Source organism: Carassius auratus, linkage group LG28B, assembly GCF_003368295.1.
Source record: "Carassius auratus strain Wakin linkage group LG28B, ASM336829v1, whole genome shotgun sequence".
NCBI lineage: Eukaryota > Metazoa > Chordata > Actinopteri > Cypriniformes > Cyprinidae > Carassius > Carassius auratus.
In genome coordinates, this window is record NC_039293.1 from 8,023,907 (window position 1) to 8,045,514 (window position 21,608).

A 21,608-nucleotide genomic window follows, 5' to 3' on the forward strand; every position below is an offset into this window, starting at 1 on the left:
TTTTCTATTTTTGGACCAAAATGTATTTTCGATGCTTCAAAATATTCTAACAGACCCTCTGATGTCACATGGACTACTGTGATGCTTTTCTTACCTTTCTGGTCTTACGGGTTTGGAACTACATGAGAGTGAGTCATTAATGACATAATTTTCATTTTTCGGTGAACTACCCCTTTAATCGATTTTGGTTATCGACAACCCTACTGACTATTTGTTCAGATACCAAACAAATTGGATATTTTTCAGGACTGGATCTTAACTATCTGGTGTTGAGACCGAGTTGCAACCTTCCACTCCCAAGCCAACAAAGAAGTTGTATACAGCCTAGTATAAAATAGTAATTTTGGTCTATATAGCAAATTTTGCCTTTCATGAAAACTGCCTTTCATAGCACCTCAGTATTTGAATGAGCTCCTTTTACATTATAATCCTCTACGTCCGCTACGTTCTCAAAACTCAGGCAATTTGATAATACCTAGAATATCAAAATCAACTGCGGGCGGCAGATCCTTTTCCTATTTGGCGCCTAAACTCTGGAATAACCTACCTAACATTGTTCGGGAGGCAGACACACTCTTGCAGTTTAAATCTAGATTAAAGACCCATCTCTTTAACCTGGCTTACACATAACATACTAATATGCTTTTAATATCCAAATCCGTTAAAGGATTTTTAGGCTGCATTAATTAGGGGAACCGGAACCGGAAACACTTCACATAACACCCGATGTACTTGCTACATCATTAGAAGAATGGCATCTACGCTAATATTTGTCTGTTTTCTCTCTTGTTCCGAGGTCACCGTGGCCACCAGATCCAGTCTGTGTCCAGATCAGAGGGTCACTGCAGTCACCCGGATCCAGTACGAATCCAGACCAGATGGTGGATCAGCACCTAGAAAGGACCTCTACATCCCTGAAAGACAGCGGAGACCAGGACAACTAGAGCCCCAGATACAGATCCCCTGTAAAGACCTTGTCTCAGAGGAGCACCAGGACAAGACCACAGGAAACAGATGATTCTTCTGCACAATCTGACTTTGCTGCAGCCTGGAATTGAACTACTGGTTTCGTCTGGTCAGAGGAGAACTGACCCCAACTGAGCCTGGTTTCTCCCAAGGTTTTTTTCTCCATTCTGTCACCGATGGAGTTTCGGTTCCTTGCCGCTGTCGCCTCTGGCTTGCTTAGTTGGGGTCACTTCATCTACAGCGATATCATTGACTTGATTGCAAATAAAATCAGACACTGTTTCAACTGAACAGAGATGACATCACTGAATTCAATGATGAACTGCCTTTAACTATCACTTAGCATTATTGAGACACTGTTTTCCAAATGAATGTTGTTCAGTGCTTTGACGCAATGTATTTTGTTTAATGCACTATATAAATAAAGGTGATTGATTGATTGATTGATAAAACATAGCCGGGTTTCTTTTAGATCTGAAGTCGGGAGATTTACAAACGTGAATTACAATTTGATTGATTACAAACACTTGACTGATGACTGATGCAAACTTCGTTTAAAAAATCATTCAAGCCATTAAAATGTCAAACTGTGGAATATTTGTGAATAATAATAAGGATAATAACAATAATGTTAAAATAATTAAAACACAGAATGGGCTAGTCGTAAGAGATTTCTGCTCATGTCTACTAGAGATTAAAAGGATACCCAATGATGTACTCAACTGCAAGAACACAATCAGGGTTATATTAAAATGTACCAAGCTTTATAATGGTAGTGAATGGAGTTGAAATTGTGAAGCAAATAAAGTGCATAACTCCATCATAGAAAGTGCTTCACACAGTTCTGGGGTGTCAATAAAGGCCTTCTGACGTGAAGCAATGTGTTTGTGTAAGAGAAATAACCATATTTAAACCTTATGAAACACCAATTTCTAGCTTCTATTAACTGTTTCCACTCAGCTGTAACCTTTGAGATGACTGGGGAAGTGTCCTATATCTCTCGTGCTACTGTGCAGACGTCTCTCTGTGTGTGTCCTGTTTTCTAATGTTGCCTCACTTGTTACATTGTTTCAGATATAAAATCTACTTCTTGTATACTTGGTCCCCAGTTTGTCTAAGTCTTGTTTTGAGCATTTGTGTCCAGCAGTGCTTAACATAATGAATGAATCCTTAAGGACTGGTGTTGTCCCACAACTTAGATTTGGACAATTTAAATTAATATTGACCTTTATCAAATCTTCTTTTCCTGGCTGAAATGTAAGAAAGAGTTGTAGCTTTTTATACAAGAAAGTAAATCATACAGTTTTGAACCACAATTATAATTTGGGGGTAAACCATCATTTAAAATCAAAACTAATATGCACAGTTTAAAAATAGCAAGAGTTTAATAAAAAACAAAAAACAGAAAGGTTACATTTGAAAGAAGGAAACAACGAACTAGTGAATAAACAACATTAAAAATGATAAGTTTTCAGTTGCATTTGCTCTTTAAGCAGATGCTTTTAATTTAAAGGGGGGGGGGGGGGGGGGGTTAAAAGCTATTTCATGCATACTGAGTTTTTTACACTGTTTGAAGGAGTATTTCTGTTCCAAAATACCTCTTCCGGTTTGTCACAAGTTTCGGAAAGTTTTTTTTCGAGTATGGCTCTGTGTGACGTTAGATGGAGCGGAATTTCCTTATATGGGTCCTGAGACACTTCTGCCGGAAGAGCGTGCTCCCGTATAGCAGAGCACTGAGAGCACAACAGACTTCACTGATCAGAGCGAGAGCGTCACCAAATGTCACAAAAGAAGTGTGTTTTTGGTTGCCAGGGCAAGACAACCCTGCACAGATTACCAAAAGAGAAACAGCATTAAGGGACCAGTGGATGGAGTTTATTTTTACAGAGCATCAACGGAGTTGAGCAAGTGTTTGTGTTTGTTCCCTGCATTTCGAAGATGCTTGTTTTACAAACAAGGCCCAGTTTGACGACGGATTTGCACATCGTTTATTTCTTAAGGATAATGCAATCTCAACGGAAAAGGGTCACGATCGTGTGTTGGAACCGCAGGCGGTGAGTAAAACTGCTTCAAATAACTCTGTTATTAACTTAGCTATCGGCGCGTAAGCACATCAAGTAAACAACATGCGATGTTGTCATCAAACTGCACTTTCCACATGTACAGCTTTAAAAAAAAAAAGACGACAAAGTGGAACTTAGTCATTTTCCAAAACCGCTAAGCAAATATATACAGTTTCAGTACATACCACATAGAGACTCTTGTTCAGTTTCAGCCTCTGGATCTGATTCTGGATCATAAATATACGCTGAATCTGACTGTAAGCCATGGTTTGTTTTGGTTGGTTTTTTCGTCACGGTAATGTCACAGCTTCCAGATGCTCTCAACGTAAAAGCCTGGCGCTCGTGATTCTTTAGCTCCGCCCACACGTCACGCCTACAGACGCTCGTGTTTTTCTGGGAAAAATCGGTACAGACTATCTTTCTCTTATGAATATAATAAAACTAAAGACTTTTTGAAGTTATGAAGGATGCAGTACTACTCTATAGGTACTCAAGATTAACAGGATATTGAGTGAAAATGAGCATTTCACCCCCCCTTTAAACTGACAGGTTGATTTCAAAGCCAGATCAAAGAAAGCGAGCAGAAGAAACACACAACAGTTGTCTGTGGTGAGGGTCTTGGTGTTTCATGGTGTGGACTGGTTCAGATGTGTTCAGCATCAGTCGTGTTGGTTTGAACAGAGAGGAACAGAGACGGTGAAGGTTCTGGAAATCAGCTTTGAGCAGACATGATGTTGATTAAACCTTAATCTCAGGAGCGTTGAACTGCTCAGATTCCTGCACTGCATGAGGATCATCAGATCTGACCTTCATCAGTGTCCTATAAAGACAGCACACGACTCAACATACATCTGTTTCAGATCCAAACTGTTCACATCATTTAGTGAAATGAAGCTGAACTGAACCGAATAGAAACTGAAGAGGGGATTGATGATGACAGTCTCACCTGAAGATGCTTTTACGCAGCAAGAAACAGAGAAATAGCAGAACAATGATGATGGAAACAGCCAGAAGCCACCACAGCTGATCTAAACAAGTGATCAAACATCACATCAGATGATCGATAATGATTAATCAAAATTAGAAAGAGGTTTAACGCTCTGAATATTGTACCTGAGTGCTGGAGAGATGCTTCATTCAACAAACACACAGTGATGATAAATATGAGTCAATATGAGAGAAAAGAGTGAGTGTGAATCAGATCTGTGAATAATCAGACGTTTATCAGCTGAAACTCACCTGAGTTTGGAGTCACTGCAGTTTCATTCCTCACTGAAAAACAGATTCACAATCATCATGATTCACTTGAAGATTCACACTAGATTCAGTTCAACACAGAGTTTACTGAAGTGTTTCTCTCACCTCTGAAGATGGTGTCCAGTCTGAAATGATGCTGAAATGATAGAAAGAAGCATTAGAGAGTTTATAATGTTAATGAAGAATTAAATATGAAAACAGATGAATGCAGATAGAGATTGAGTTGATTTACTCTAACAGAATCACAGATGATCTCATGATTCAGATTCACACAGCGAGACGTGACGAGACGATCAGATTTTACAGCCGTCACAGGATCAAACAGTGTTTGAGGATCTGATGGATCTGCTATCAGACGCCCGTCCTGAACAAATCAAACACATCAGATCATGTGTGTGTGTGTGTGTGTGTGTGTGTGTAATGAAGCAGTCTGAGTTCAGAAACACTCTCACCTGTAGATACCAGCTCTGCTCACAGTCTCCGAGTGTGTGATTGAGTGAATCAGAGGGAAGTTTGAACTCAAACACACCGTCAGTCTCAATCTCTCCACACCTCACACTGATGTTTCGCATGTTTTAGCTCAGAAAAAGCTGTTTAAAGTCACAGAGCAAAATACTGAATTATATTGCATAAGACGTGTTTAATTAGAAAGAAGAAACACGTGGAAACGGTGTATTGATGTAAATTTAAAATGACGAAAATGTTAGCATCACAGTTCCATAACTTAAAATATATTTAAAAGTTTTGACTTTTAGACAAACAATAATCTAAAAAAAAAAAAAAAAAATGGATTCACATTCAGAAGTGCTTTCTATTGACAGTCGACGGCAAATAAAATATTTCTCCATAGAGACCCGTTCCACAACAGACTCGTTTTCTGACTAAATCAGTTCATGAAAGAATAAAATACTCATAGTTGTTATTAAAAATGATCATAAATTTAAAAACACTCTGTTGCAGCGAGCGGGATTCGAACCAGCGTCTCCGACAGCAGACCGCAACCGCAGCGAATAAACTAAATCATCAGCCTATTTACCTAAGTATTATATTATAATGATTCAATGTAAAACAGTGATTCCCTACAATGGACATGCAGAATGAACGTGACTCTTATAAACTATTCTCTCAGCATGTTTGCAACTATACTGCTGGAACTAGAACTAGGTTACAACTTATTGTGGCATTTTATTTACACTCACATCACTGAGCATGTTAGCTATTCTGCAAATATTATGCTACTATTTAAATAGCTATTACAACAATATAAATTAAAACGTCCATCTTTATAATAAATCGTAATCCAAGAGCACTCACCGTAGCTGTGAAACAGAGTGAATACTGACGATAATCAGTGTGTGCGGCTGTGCGTCTGAATGAGTGTGAGTGAGAAACGCACGCGCCTGTGTGATCTATTGGCTTGTTGGGGCATTAGTAGGCGGATTGTTTTCCTTTGCCGAATGTATCCATGCGCCGTTCCCGCCTGCAAAAAACCATGTCGTATCGAGACAATCAGTAAATTTTTGTGTTCCCTATATTACAGTAAGGCATAACTAAATTGCAATGTTAATTGTAATGGGGGAAAAAGAGACTAACTTGTTTAATAAAAACGAGTTACAGGTGGAACTACTTCGTATCGCGGACTGTAGGCGGGGCGAAGCTTGGGTGACGCACAAGGAGATTCCGAGAATCAGAAAACTCAGAAAGGACAGGGGACTTTGCTGCGTCGCTGTCTTCTCATGGTGCACGAAGGTAGGAACCTCAGGAAACTGATTCTGGACAGACTTCTGAGGCAGCGTAATGGCAAAATATAGAGAGCTCTGGTGATTACTATGTGGATATTTAATTACTGCAACTTTAATTTCTCGCTATAAATGACACAAAAAGTGGAAAACGTTGATCAGAAACATACATTTACACACAAACTGACCACCGACTGCAAGTTTCATACGCTATTTTTGGCTTAACTGTCAGAGAATTGAATGCACAGGATTGTGGGATATCAAAGGATACATGTGCTGCCTTCAAAAACCGGCCAGATGAAGGCATCTCAGGAGACAGGAACTGAAGCCAACACTGAATTCGGACGTGCCTCGATGCCTTCCTACCTTGGAATGCGTACGTCCTCCGAAGGCAGCATTTTTCAGTTTTCGGATGCAGTCTCTCTACACTGTCACACACTAGCCGTTTTTATTTCATAACTGTGTTCATGAACGCCTGCAGCGCGCATGAATGAGGTTCTAATGCGGATTTGAAATCGCATCTTAATGATCATCGTACTTGTTAAGAGTGTTTATTTTACTGCCCACTATGCAAATATAGAAACATTTAGGTTATATAAAAGTATCTGTTGTTTAATGTAAATTGTTGCCAGATATTCGAGATGTAAAAAAAAAAAAAAAAAAAAAAAAAGCTATTTCGCTATAAATGGAGAGAAACAGGAGCTCAATTTCTCGAGTAAACCTAAAACTATAGTCTTTGGGGTCAGTATGACTTTGAATGTGAAATATCACGTTTTTATGAAAAATAAATCCGTTGAATGATGATGTCAATTTGATTTCAGTTGTTATCGATCTTGGTGTTTGGAAGAGAAAAAACTTGTAGAAATTAGAGTTTTTGAAAGAATAGTGTAGGCTATTGGCTTTCCAATGCCGTTGCCGTTGATGATAGGAGAAAGCAAGTTTGGTACGTGTACAAACAGAGTCCATGCAGATGGATATAGATGCATAAAAATGTCTAATTTATTCGTGAACTCATTATACATAATCTCAACTTCATGTGACCTCTCACTTCTTCCAATGTACACACAAAGGCATACCTAATGAACAGCTTACAAAATAAGTAGAATCCCCTTTCCAAGCTACTCTGTCGTGCGGTCAAAAAACTGTTTGCCTCTCAACCACCAACGGCAATACATATGTTGCTCAGGTGCTCTAATTAAACATAGCCACAGCACCACCCAGTGGACAAAAACTTTACCATCCCCAAAATGGCTCCTACACACCGGCCCCTTAATTGATTATGACATTTACATAACAATTACAAATTCCTACAAAATGGAGCCATGCATACAAATTCAAACTTTGTACCAATGTCTTTAGAGGACAATAAAACACTCAAAATATTGAATGCCCTAATTTAGTCTGCTTCTAATAAAAGGCAAAGCTTGCTAATTGGACGTTCTAAGATGTTACTTTTAGTTTGAACTTTTGCTGAACGTACCAAGCCCTTATTGTCAGGGTAGGTCCACACAACTCTTCCAAGTAGCCATGAACCCCGTGGTGCTGTAGAATCAGCAATAATCACAATGTCTCCAGGAGAAAAACTTCTTCGTTCTTTATTCCACTTTTGTCGCTTTTGCAACAAGGGTAAGTATTCCTGTACCCATCGTTTCCAAAAGAGATTGGAAATATATTGCACCTGTCTCCATCTCTTTTTGGCATACGGATCTGATCTTTCAAACAACCCAGGTGGTAACGCAGGATTTCCTCTCATAAGCAGGATGTGGTTTGGCGTAAGGGCTTCCAAATCACTAGGATCATTGGATAGTTTAGAGATCGGACGATCGTTCAAAATAGCTTCCACTTCACACAAGACAGTCTGCAGAGCTTCTTCATCCAATGTTTGTTGCCGAAGAACTGCACAAAGAATTTGTCTCACCATTCGAATTATGCGCTCCCATACTCCACCGAAATGAGAGCCTGTAGGAGGATTGAAGCTCCATTTAACTCCCTTCTGCCTTAAAGCCCTTTGAACCTTTTCATTGTTTAATGCAGTGAGAGCCTCCTTTAACTCCCGCTCAGCTCCGATGAAATTTGTCCCATTATAAGACCTCATGTGAATGACCGGTCCACGACGACAGACAAATCTGCGTAAGGCATTAATGTTGTTCGGGAGGCAGACACACTCTTGCAGTTTAAATCTAGATTAAAGACCCATCTCTTTAACCTGGCATACACATAACATACTACTATGCTTTTAATATCCAAATCCGTTAAAGGATTTTTAGGCTGCATTAATTAGGTAAACTGGAACCGGAACACTTCACATAACACCGTACTTTCTACATCATTAGAAGAATGGCATCTACGCTAATATTTGTCTGTTTCTCTCTTGTTCCGAGGTCACCGTGGCCACCAGATCCAGTCTGTGTCCAGATCAGAGGGTCACTGCAGTCACCCGGATCCAGTACGTATCCAGACCAGATGGTGGATCAGCACCTAGAAAGGACCTCTACTGCCCTGAAAGACAGCGGAGACCAGGACAACTAGAGCCCAGATACAGATCCCCTGTAAAGACCTTGTCTCAGAGGAGCACCAGGACAAGACCACAGGAAACAGATGATTCTTCTGCACAATCTGACTTTTGCTGCAGCCTGGAATTGAACTACTGGTTTCGTCTGGTCAGAGGAGAACTGGCCCCCCAACTGAGCCTGGTTTCTCCCAAGGTTTTTTTTTTTCTCCATTCTGTCACCGATGGAGTTTCGGTTCCTTGCCGCTGTCGCCTCTGGCTTGCTTAGTTGGGGTCACTTCATCTACAGCGATATCGTTGACTTGATTGCAAATAAAATCAGACACTGTTTCAACTGAACAGAGATGACATCAATGAATTCAATGATGAACTGCCTTTAACTATCATTTTGCATTATTGAGACACTGTTTTCCAAATGAATGTTGTTCAGTGCTTTGGCGCAATGTATTTTGTTTAAAGCACTATATAAATAAAGGTGATTGATTGATTGATTGATTGATTAATGCACGAGTCTGTATCTAGTGAGTATGCCATTTCCAAATGGACGGCTCTACTTGCCATACAAGTAAAAATCACTCCGTAGCGTTTCACTTTACTTCGTCCCCTTTTCACTTCAATGGGCCCGAAAAAATCCACTCCAACGTTAATAAAAGGTGGCAGGTCAGGGATGATCCTTTCCACTGGAAGGTCTGCCATCTTCTGTTCACCCAACTTCCCTTTATAACGTCTACAGATGACACACTTTGAAATTATCTTTCTGGCAACGGAGTTGGCATTTGTAATCCAATACTTAAACCGGAGCTTGGAAAGCACACTGTAAAAAATGACCGTGAAATTTACAGAAAAACTATGTAAAATCCCTACAGAAAAGTATTGTAAACCCAAAAACATATTGTTTTTGTTTAATTCACAGTTAAATTTTGTAAACTATTAAACATAATATTTTGTTATATTTACAATAACAATATGTTACAATAATCAGAATTATTTGTTAAAATTACAAATGATTGGTATCAAAAACAAAGAAATACTTTAATACTCATAACAAAACAATTTTGTAAATATTGTAAAAACTACAAACTAAAACAAAAAAAAAGTTTTAGTCTGTTGTTTTTAAAAATACAAATAATGTATGTCACTATACAAGTTTATACTGTAGGATAATTTTAGCATGATTGATGAAATGATGCATGCAATTTTTTGTCACATCTGAACAGCTTCTCTCTCCAAACTATATATAAAAATATGGCTACAATTATAATAATATTGTTTTTATAATTTAGGCTATTTGTAGCATATTGTAGCCTACTGTGTGTGTGTGTGTGTGTGTGTGTGTGTGTGCGTAATAAATGTAAATTATGCAAAGTAATACTTCTGTTCAGTAATCCCTGTATGTCTTATGTTTATTTTAGTCTTTAAATCTTAATGTAGTACTTAGCCTACTGGTTTTTCTACATAGGCCTATTGATAAAATAATAGTAATAATTTGAGCATTGTCATTTTCACAGGCTAAACAACCGAATGGTGCCTTCACTAACATCGATTTATGATTTGTTTGTAGCATACTGTATTTATAACCTATGTGTATAAGGAATTAAAATTATTGAGGCCTGTGCAAAGTAAAGCTTCTGTTCAGTCCCAACCATAATTATTATACTTTATGTTTCTTTTAGTCTTTAAATTTTAATGTAATACTTAGCTTAATGGTTATCTATCGTTAAATAGATATCTATCAATGCGTGATAACTTTAAATTTAAAATTTAATTTAAACTTCGGTCAGCTGAAAAGCAAAGGCAAACACTTGAAATCCTAAAAACGATCGCCTGCGTCTTTTGTAAAAATAATTTGGAATTGGATACATTTAAGAGGCTATATACTACATTGCAGAGTGCATAGGAATGAGCCCCGTTGTCTTTTCAAATGTGTTGGCGTCAACTGTAGTCAAACATTTACCACTTACTCCGCTTTGAATGGCCATTATTATCGTGTACACAATGCACCTGTACCGCAAGCTGATCCAATAACGTTTGCTGTTACGGATTTAAAATGCGCCATTTCATTATGTTCCCGCCATTTTCACACGGAGAAAGAACTATTGTCTCAAACGATCATATTTAAGTCATGTCAAGTGGTTGTACAATCGTGTTTATAAAAAAAGTAATAATTTACTTCTCACATGTGTAGGAAGCATAAAGCATGCTCACTAGATGTTATTGATAACATGTAGGTTACAGGGAAACTCGCCCTCAGCCCCCATTTGTCATTGCCAGTACAGATGATTCAGAAAACACACATGAGTCCATGCCAACAGCTAGTGCAGCCATTGATATGCCAGAGAATGATAGTCAATATTATCTCAGAAACATTTGTCTCTTTTACCTTAAACTGCAAGGACAGCTGCTGATTCCTGACTCTGCCATACAGACTATTGTTGAGGAAATGCAAAATGTGCAGGAGTTAGGAGTTTGTTTAAAAAAAAAATAATGATATGAGCCGATGAAACAGTCACTAAAATCTGTGACTGCATTAAAGAGTCAGATTTGTTCTCTGCCTGTCATCAGGGACATCTGCAGAGTGGCTGCTCAGACGATGTGTTAGAGATGCTTCTGCTCAGCTACTTTGAGGAGCAGTCCATGTTCCTCCATGTAAAAGATAGATGTCTGGCAGAAGAGGTCCAACTGGAGCAAGTGCTTCTGACACCCACTGTTATTGTCTGGTAAGTTTGTTTTTATTTTTTCAATCTTATTTTATTGCACTGTTTATAGAATCCATCATGTGAGTGCAGAGCTTATTGATATAACCTGTTAAATAATTTGTTCTTATGACAGTCCTGCTATTCCTCAACTAGGTACATGCTGAAAATGTTTAATATGCTTTTAGTCTACAGGTGTTTTCTCAATAAGCCAAGAAAAGGGAACCAAAGTAACGAATAAAAACTCCAAGAATTCTCTCAACTTGAACCCTCGAGTCTTCACCCTGATACAGGAACTCTCCGATCACGAGTGGCGTTAAGCCCAAATATGGACTCTTTCTGTTGACTCTGACTGTTTGTTTGAGAAGAGGTACTGTTTTCACTTTGTTAAATCCACAATGTGTATTATGGTTAAGGCACTATGTAATTTGTTTTAAACTCTTAAAGGTGGTCTTCTGGAGTATTTCAACTTGGATTCAGTCATAGTTAAAAAAAAAAAAAAACATGTAGCTTTTTTGCATCTTGTATACGTTTGAAAAAAATGGGCCAATTGTTTTATGCCATACTGAGTTGGTGTTGTGCGCCTGGCACTTTAAACTTGGTTAAAAAATAACTTTTCAAACTTAGTTTGAAAAAATGCATCGTTATTTACAACTATTTTGATGGCTATTAAATACATTTTGCAAAAGATATTTTCCTCTCTTGTCTTATTTCAAGATGTATTTTTTTTAATTTACCACAATATAACTTCATTATTAAAACATAAAATACAGCATATTATGGATATTTTATGTATAATATACAGGACATCCCAATTTAAAATGCAAAGTTTTACTGTTGTTTTACCAGTTTAAATTAGTTTTTTGTTTATTTCCCTGTTAATTTGATCATTTATTGATGCACAATAAGCAATTATTACATGTAAAAAATACAGGAAAGTGTCTATTTATATACAACATTATAATGTTAAATAAACAGCCGGATGTAAATTTAACTGAGCAAACTCATCAGTTTAGCATAGTAGTGACATAGATATCACGGAATCCCAATGTTGAATTCACATGTTTAAAATGTTAAATTTTCTCAACAAACTTGTTCACTTCAGTGTAACAATGATGTTAATTTTACTGAAATCCAATGTTAAAAATACATGTTTAAAATGTAAAATTCACATGTAACTCCGTAAGTATGTTTACGGTTTGATGTCATTTTTACAGTTTTGTTCTGGTAACCACAGCTGCCGGTATTTTTCCGTAGAAACAACGGGATTTTTTTTTACATGCATCTGATTTCTGCCACTATGACCCAACTCTTTATGAATGTCTCGAAGTATGAGATGTGACACATGCTGATCTTTAGACAACAAGATGGGATGTTTTAGTTCAATTGGCATAGCTGATTTGCCAGGTCTTCCCCCCACTAGCAACAATCCATCACACAACACAGGATCCAGACTATAAACATTACTGTTTCTTTTAACACCAACATTTCTACTCTTGAGCTTAGCAATTTCCTCTTGGAATTGTTCTTTTTGACAGAATTATGCCATTCTCAGCTATAGAAAGATCCTCCACAGTCAAACTTTGTCTGCCCAGAGATGCTTTAAACTCCTGTAACCTTACATCCACAGCAACACTGTCAGTCTGTTCCATAGATAGCTCCTTTCGTTTACGTCTCAGCTCCATCAGAAGTTTCTGCTGTTTCAAATACCAAGCAACTGCAACTTTCAAACGTTTCCATTCTGAGAAAAAATGAATAAGTTGACTTGTGGCATTGTGTCCATTCTGTAAAACCACAGCATTGACTTTCAACCTTTTAATCTCAGGGTCATCAGACGATATCAGATCACTTGTTGGAAAGTATGTATCACTTGGCTTCCAGAGAAAACTGGGACCATCAATCCATCGGGTATTGCTCAGAAAATCTTTTGCTTTCAAACCACGAGATGCATCATCTGCTGGATTTTCTTTAGTGGGCACGTATCGCCACTGTTGAGGTTGTGTAGTGTCTCTTATATAGGACACCCTATTAGCAACGAAAGTATGAAACCGTTTGTCTTCATTCTTGATGTAATTAAGGACAGTCATGCTATCAGTCCAAAAGACAGAATCTTCCAATGAAGTTTGCAGCTCCCTCTTTAGCATGATGTCAACCTTTACAGCAACTACAGCCGCTGTAAGTTCCAAACGAGGTATGGTCACCGGTTTCAGTGGTTTTACTCTAGCCTTGCCCAGCAAGAAAGCCACGTGTACCTGGTTTACACTATTCTGGAATAATATATGAAACTGTGCCGTATCCATCTTCACAAGCATCAGCGAAGTGATGTAAACAAGCGTGGGAAGGCAATTCAAATTCCAAAGGTTTAAAACATTGGTTCACCTGGAATCCGGCTATTCCGTCCAAATCCAGAATCCAATGATTACATTTCTTCTGGTGGATCGATGGTATGGCGTCATCCCAGCCCAAGTCCTGTCTACACAACTCCTGCAAAAGTACTTTAGCAGGCAGAAGAAGTGGTGCCAGAAAGCCCAAAGGATCATAGACTGAGCTTACCACCGATAAAATGCCTCTCCTAGTGCATGGTTGATTTTTTAATGAAGTCTTGAATTGAAAGGTATCGGTTTCCACACTCCACTGAACACCTAAAGCTCTCTCAACAGGCAATTTATCTCGATCCAGATCTAGCTGCTGTATATCCTTAGCTTGGTGTTCCTCAGGAACTGACTGCAACACTTTGCGACTGTTGCTGATCCATTTTGTTAAACAGAAACCTCCCTTTTGACAGAGAGCAGTTAGATTTGTAACCATAGAGATGGCCACTTCGTCAGAAGAGACACTCTTCAGACAGTCATCTACATAAAAGTTATTGTTGATGGTGTCAATTACCTCAGCTGGAAAGTCTGCTTGATTGTCCTTTGCAGTCTGTCTCAAGGCATAACAAGCACAGCTTGGAGAAGACACCGCCCCAAAAAGATGAACTGTCATCCTAAATACAATGGGCTCTCTTGTCAAATTTCCATCAGGCCACCACAAGAACTGAAGTAAATCCACCTCTTCTTCAACCACTTTAACTTGATAAAACATTGCTTCAATGTCAGCCATGAAGGCTACTGGCTCTTGCCTGAATCTCATCAGCACACCTACCAAAGAATTGGTAAGGTTAGGGCCTTGCAACAATTGACTATTAAGTGAGGTTCCTTTGTATGTTGCCCCACAGTCAAACACAACCCTCAATGATCCCTTCTTGGGATGAAACACCCCATAGTTTCTGAGCCTTGTTTAATTTAGCCTTTCTTAATTTTTGCAAAGTGTCAAGTTTTTCCATTAAACCCTTAGCTGTTAATTTAAAAGGCCTTTTCTCTTTTTCAGACTCATTTTCAACATTAGGCATGTCTTGTTTTGACTCATTAAACCCCTTAACATTCATAGACGTTTCATTTTCCATTTTACAAACAATTGTGAACAAACATACACTTCAAATACACAAACAGTGTTCGTCGGGCTTTGGCAACCAATGCATTGGAATTACGCAAATGTGTGCACACAATTTCACATGGCCATGTTAATGCTGAAACAACGTACCTATGATCCAATCGATCAGCCCTTTAACAGCCAGATGAGCGCGCAGCGTAAATCTGTGGCGAGTGGGGCGGGGCCGAGAGGCGTGGGAACGAGGAGTGAGGCCAGGTGTAGTGATTGAAGATGAGCTGCACCTGCGCCCCACCGCCAGTATCGAGTTCCACGTAGGAGATGGAAGGATATAAAACTGGAGCGACGACCGTGAAGGACGAGAGAGGACCAGGCCTGGGACATTATTTTATGTTTTGGTTTTTATTTGTGCTGTTTTGTTTATTTTGGAATATTAAAAATTATGTTTTGTCGGTTGCGCCAGTTCCCGCCTCCTTCTTCCCGATGTATATGGAGTTTGAATATTATTACAGTGGTGCCGAAACCCGGGAGAAGGAGGGACGCGCTGCTGAAGATCCCTCGCTGCTGTGGTGAATCCGCGGTGCCCTCGAGCAGGCGAGGTATGTGCCGCCAGGGACGCTCGAGGCGGTGGGCTGGAGCGAGTTGCCGGGGACGGGCGAGCTCGCTGCCGGCCACCCACGATATGGAGGGGCGGCTGCCATCCGTGAGGGAGCGGAGGAGTCGGCACCATTCGCCAGGGGGCCGGAGACTGCTGCCTCCGCGAGGGAATCCGGGGGGGCATGGAACGGGGGACTCCTGCCGCTGCCCAAAACCGGGCGGCGGAGGAGTGTCGTACCGTCCACCGAGGGCCGTCCAGTGCCACCGTCAGGCACCGCGGAGTAGATCACCCAGCCGGTGGAGGGCCGAGCAGCAGTGCGTCTGGGAACCGGAATTTTATTTTATTTTTTTTCCTCTCTCCCCTCTCTCGTCCCTGTCGCTCCTCCTTCCATCTCCTTTTCTCTCTCCTCGACTGTCCTACCCCAGGTTCCTGCAGGTCCCCCCGGAGGGAAGGGGGGGGGGAGTAGAGCGCAGTCTCGAGGGTACCCCCCGGCCTGCGAGGGGCGATGGGGGTATGTGGCGAGTGGGGCGGGGCCGGGAGGCGTGGGAACGAGGAGTGAGGCCAGGTGTAGTGATTGAAGATGAGCTGCACCTGCGCCCCAACCCTCGTTCCCACACCTCTCGGCCCCGCCCCACTCGCCACAAAATCCAATGATGAAATCAGCACGGGGAAAATATAATCCAAACGATGTGTTAACGAGACGATCCTCACATGCAGAAACACAGACTTTATCCAAACAGCCTCCAACTGTCCGTCGAAACAAACGTGTTGACTTTTACTCCAGACGATCTCCTGTTTCCAATGAAGCAAAGTTTTTTTGACTTTCCAATGCCGTTGCCGTTGATGATAGGAGAAAGCAAGTTTGGTATGTGTACAAACAGAGTCCATGCAGATGGATATAGATGCATAAAAATGTCTAATTTATTCGTGAACTCATTATACATAATCTCAACTTCATGTGACCTCTCACTTCTTCCAATGTACACACAAAGGCATACCTAATGAACAGCTTACAAAATAAGTAGAATCCCCTTTCCAAGCTACTCTGTCGTGCAGTCAAAAAAGCTGAAGTCCTGTCCGAGGCTTTTTTGAGATGTGATATAAATCTGACCCGCAGTTAAAACTATGTTTTGAAACAATGCAGACAACACAGCATCCAGAGCATGTACAGTAATTACTGGCTACAACAAAATGAGCAATTACATTAAAGTATAGTAATCGCTACTATAAGGTGAATAGTTTACTGAATGTACTGCAAATATAGTTCAGAATTTTGTATGTGATGTCATTATTCTTCACTTGAACAGTATGAGAGTCTGACCTGAGGACTATTGATGCGTGGAGAAAACCTCCTGCTCTGACGGATCCAGACTTCCTCTTCCTCTTTCTCTTTCTCTGTGGATTTTTAGCCGTTGCTTCTCAATCATTCAGTGCATCTGCTCGATCTGAACTTGCTTTGAACACATCATTTAGAAACAAGTGTGAACAGTCTTGAGTGGTTGTGTGTAAATTATGACAGTTGTAGTTGTTATCTTTTGCTGCTCATTCTTACCGTTTTCTAACACTCAAATTCACAAGTGCATGTAATCTCTGTAGTCTCTTTACAAGCCTATTACACAATAATGAGATTTACATAAATGATGACTGAGAATTTCTTTAACCACAACTTACACTTGATCATGTTCAGAAACAGCTAGTAACTGACTTTCTGTCTGTATGATTTCTATTTTTATCATACAACTACAGATATAGGTTCACCCTTTTCCCTCCAGCAGAATATGAGGAGTAATACTTTCCTTTAGCATTGTTCAAGGCAGATCCTGACAAGTTACACAAGTTACACAAGTTACACAGCAGTCGTGAAAGACTCAATGATGAAATGCAATGACTATGAAAGCAACTTACAGAGCTCTGACATCTACAACATAAAAACAAAGACAACCGCCTCGGCCATATTGACTCCATATCCATAATATACACTTGACTAATGAATAAACTGACAAATAAACTACCAAATGAGTAAATGTATAAAGTGGTTTCAGACCACCGAATAACATGCAATGTGGATGGATTTGGATGGTCATAAAGATGACCAAATGTACTTTATTCATACTTGCTCTTAAAAAGATGCACCATAGTACTGTTATTGTGTCATTTCTTGAAGATGCTTACTGCTTGTAATCTGGATTACGTAGAAAAAATAAGTATTTGTAGATTATATGACATTTGAAAATACTCTGATCAAACTACAGTTACTTTTAATTGATTATGTGTCTCAAAAGTGTAATGCATTGAATTACGTTACTGTTTTCAGTCATATGATTTGGGATCAGTGACAGTCTACAATGGCTCCTCATCACACAGCTTGATGACAGTATACTGTATAGCACTGTATCTCTGCTTTATATGAAAAGCTAAACCCTGGAAACTGTGTAGAATCTACATGTCTCTAAAATCAAATGTGAGGAGTTCTTGGTCAAAGCACGCTGTGTTTTCTAATGCTGGTTCTTGCTTTGTTGGACAGAACAGCACTAAACAGTCTCCGGTCATCACTTATTCTGACCACGGTGCATTTGATCTACGTTTGATTGCAACTGATTTAAAGGTTTAATCTGTCACAATATATACAAAGTACACTTTGATACTTTCATGATTATAATCATAGTATTTCCAAATGGAGACACAGCGGTGGATTTATGATATAAATGTGGCTATAAATGAGTTAGAAACAGATTTATTATTATTTATTATTTATTTTATAAAAACCAGAGAATGAAGATTTTGTGGTTGGTGGTGAATCTCTGGAGACGGAGCTGATTGAGGATCAGATTGAGGATCTCTGAGAGAATCAGATTCAGATTGATTCACTGAATCAGATTCATCTGATCTGAGCTTCATCTGGACACCAGATTGAGGATCCCTGAGAGAAAAAGATTCAGATTCACACATCAGTCTGTTTCACAAATGATCATGTGATTCACTTTCAGTTTGATTTCGTTTTCAAAGACGTTCTGTGCCTCCCTCCAGAAACATCTGACAACAGAAGTATAAAATACTATTACCTTCATCAAAGTATTCTCTATTCATTCAGAGAGATGTTAAGATAGTTGCAGTCAAAACGCATGATCTTCTGTTTTTAACAAGCATAATAAATCAATCATCACTCACCTGAGTTTTCTTCTCCGCAGCAAGAAACGGATCAAGAACACGATGAAAAGAACGATGATAAAAACAGCAAGAAGCCACAACAGCTGATCTAAACAGCAATCAAATGATAAACACCACGTTAAAAGCATCTGATCCGCTGAATCAGTAAAAGCCAGAGTGTCTTTGGGTTGAGAATGTGTGTTGATTTGAGTTGATTATCAGTCAGCTGAACTCACGTGATTCTGGAGTTAGAGTCGATTCACTGATGCTGGTCTCATTCCTCACTGAAAAACACAAGATTCACACAAGATTCAGTGAAAACCCCTTCAGCCCCAGACAGCAGCATGGTGTCGGTCCAGATCTGTGTCAGATCAGTGCAGACACTGCTGCTGTCTGGGGCTGGATCAGGGAAATGTGCAATAATTACAGAAGAAGAAACAGGATACAGGTGAGGAACATCATGAGGAGATTTCTGTGTGAGCTGTGCCATCATCTGTCCTTCCTAAACATCATCATCATGAGAGTTGAAGTGTTTCTCTCACCTCTGAAGATGATCTCATGACTGGAATGAGACTGAAACGAGAGAAAGAAGCATTTATAATGTTAATGATGGATTAAATATGAAAACAGATGAATGCAGAGAGAGGTTGAGTTGATTTACTCCATCAGCAGAATCACAGATGATCTCATGCTTCAGATTCACGCAGTGAGACGTGACGAGACGATCAGAAGAGACAGAAACCACAGGAGCAATCAGTTTCTGAGGATCTGATGGATCTGCTATCAGACGCCCGTCCTGAACAAATCAGAACAGAACCGTAAGTAACATATCTGAGTGAATAATGATGTAGTCTGAGTTCAGAAACTCTCTCACCTGTAGATACCAGCTCTGCTCACAGTCAGGATTATTAGTTTGATTCATTATAACAGACAGAATCACAAACACAAACCCCACTGGAGTCTGAATCTCTGCACACGTCACGTTGATGAAGTCCATGATTCAGTGCTGGAAATAAAAGAGTTTTTAATAGAACAAATATTAAACTATTAACTATTTGACAAGGATGTAACAATGTGCATTTAAAGCAGTAAGAACTGAAGGAAAATGCATTACATTAAATAATTCACATATCATTCTATCTGAATTTGTACAATTTGAGTTACAGTGGAGAAAATGTAATATGTAGAGATTTAAATTATAGTTCCAGAAGGCTACTGTCACATTTAGCTTAGGATTCACTTCAGTCAAACTTCATCATCAGGATTCACTTCAGTCAAAAACACATTTCAGAGGTGAGTCTCTTTAATGAATGTTTGTAATAATGGCAAGGCAGATTCTCATAGGAATTTATGTTTTTTGATGCATACAGAATGATTTAAAAAATAAACAGAAATGAAGTTCAGTCCTCATTTACTCTTTTTCATTTCACCGGCAAAATAAATAAAATGTGTTTTGTGTTTCACAGAGGAAAGAAAATCATGTATGGAATGACATGAGGGAGATTTTCTATAATCTGGTAAAGCAATATATAAAACCTTTTAATAAAGTAATTGCAATCTGGTTCCTTAGAACAAGAGGCAAAGAAACACAATATAACATAAACTGCAGTTCTTTCGTGTGTGTATATGTTTCAATTGTTTTCCCCATTGTTGTTTAATAATGAATCAAACACCATTTCATTTATTGTGCTTAATAGACAAAACTGTACTTATGGAAGATATATATATATGATATAGAAACTACAATTTGTATAAAGTTAGACAATATCTGACGCTCTTCTTGCAGACAACTCAGAGAGAATATCGCGCATGCGCAGCACTGAATCGAAACATAAACCTGATTCTCCGGCTTAAGTTATGTTCTTGTGTTTTAAATAAATATAAGCAAGGATTTAAACAGCTTTCACTTAAATTAGCAGCATTCAAACTGTACACAAACTGCACGGGCAGCCATCATTCGGCGTTGAATGAGTTCAACAATGTTAACATCAAGAATAATAATCGCTTGTTGGTATCACATGCAACACCCTATCCGTGTACCCATAATCCTCATCATGTTCTGAGAAGACCTTTTGATGCTTAAATAATAATTTAGCAATGCTATCTTGTTGTTCAGTACTTAATTGTAGTAGGTCTAAAGGTACAGTCACCGGCCGAAACACCTGTTCTTGTTCTACATCCTGCACCGTATTCGGCCTCACCCCCACGGTCTCATCATCCAATGGTCTTAGCACTACATCTCCTTGCTGCCTTGGACACAACTCAACATCAAAAATCTGCCCTATTCGACAGCGCTGAAAAAGAGTCACTGGAACTGGAGAAAGATTTAGAATTCGGACCATAACTCTTCCCTTTGAAACTGTGCTCAGTGATCTAGCTACCAACAGCTGGCCCGGCAATACATCTTTACAAGGTTCTACTAAGCCCACATAATCCTTCCTGTCAGGTCGTAGACGTGCACATGCTTCTATCACCACCTCTGACTGTGCTGGAATAGTCTTTCGTCTTATCTGCGGCCAGTAAATTGAACTTATCTGTCCTACCTCATCACCAAACTTTAACAGGTCTTCACAAACCGAAAACATCTGATGCCACACCTTAACCTGCACGTCACCTTCTCCTACACAACTATCCCCAGTCTGTGTCATCAGGAAGTCTCTACACTCTTTAATCACATTCATGCCGATTAGTCCTGGGTACAAAGATCCATTTGAGTCTTTAACAATCAACACTCCCCTTTTTGGTATAACTTTCCCACATATATTCAAGTCCACCTCAATATATCCTACATATGGAATCATTAACCCATTAGCAGCTACCAAATTGAACTTTTGTATTGGTGGGTACACTGTTGGTCCGCTAGTCACAAAATATTTTTTAAAATAGCTTTCGGTTAATGTGGTTACTTGTGACCCCGTATCAATTAAACAGGGTGTTTTAACCCCCTGTATGACCACCTCCACCACTGGGCATTGTCCTATTAAATTATCTTTCTTTTCCGATTGGCCACTACCCAATGTACCCACTGATCGGGCCTGTACAGTGGGTTCTAAAAGTTTAAAGGCCCCTGTCCTCCCTCTACAGCCCCACACCGTCTTTCAATATGCCCAGCTTATTTGCACCGTCTGCAAATAGGTCTTCCCTGCTGGTCAAATTGATCTGAGCTTCTTCGACCCCTCCTTAACTCATACCTAGATCTTGCATTAT

At 39.4% G+C, this 21,608-nt stretch overlaps 3 long non-coding RNA genes across 3 annotated transcripts; 1 reads left to right on the forward strand and 2 right to left on the reverse strand.

The window, feature by feature from the left end:
- Positions 1-3,501: 3,501 nt before the first annotated feature.
- LOC113067515 (uncharacterized) lies at positions 3,502-4,410 on the reverse strand. Its single transcript, XR_003279394.1, has 4 exons — positions 4,392-4,410; positions 4,143-4,301; positions 3,976-4,057; positions 3,502-3,849 (listed from the first exon to the last, which is right to left on the reverse strand). It is a non-coding gene; the product is annotated as an uncharacterized LOC113067515 (long non-coding RNA).
- A 115-nt stretch (positions 4,411-4,525) lies between these two features.
- LOC113067497 (uncharacterized) lies at positions 4,526-17,105 on the reverse strand. Its single transcript, XR_003279374.1, has 4 exons — positions 16,807-17,105; positions 16,576-16,708; positions 4,739-4,876; positions 4,526-4,650 (listed from the first exon to the last, which is right to left on the reverse strand). It is a non-coding gene; the product is annotated as an uncharacterized LOC113067497 (long non-coding RNA).
- On the forward strand, positions 5,990-11,394 carry LOC113067511 (uncharacterized). The gene is made up of 3 exons (XR_003279391.1): positions 5,990-6,035; positions 11,097-11,251; positions 11,364-11,394. It is a non-coding gene; the product is annotated as an uncharacterized LOC113067511 (long non-coding RNA).
- Positions 17,106-21,608: the final 4,503 nt, after the last annotated feature.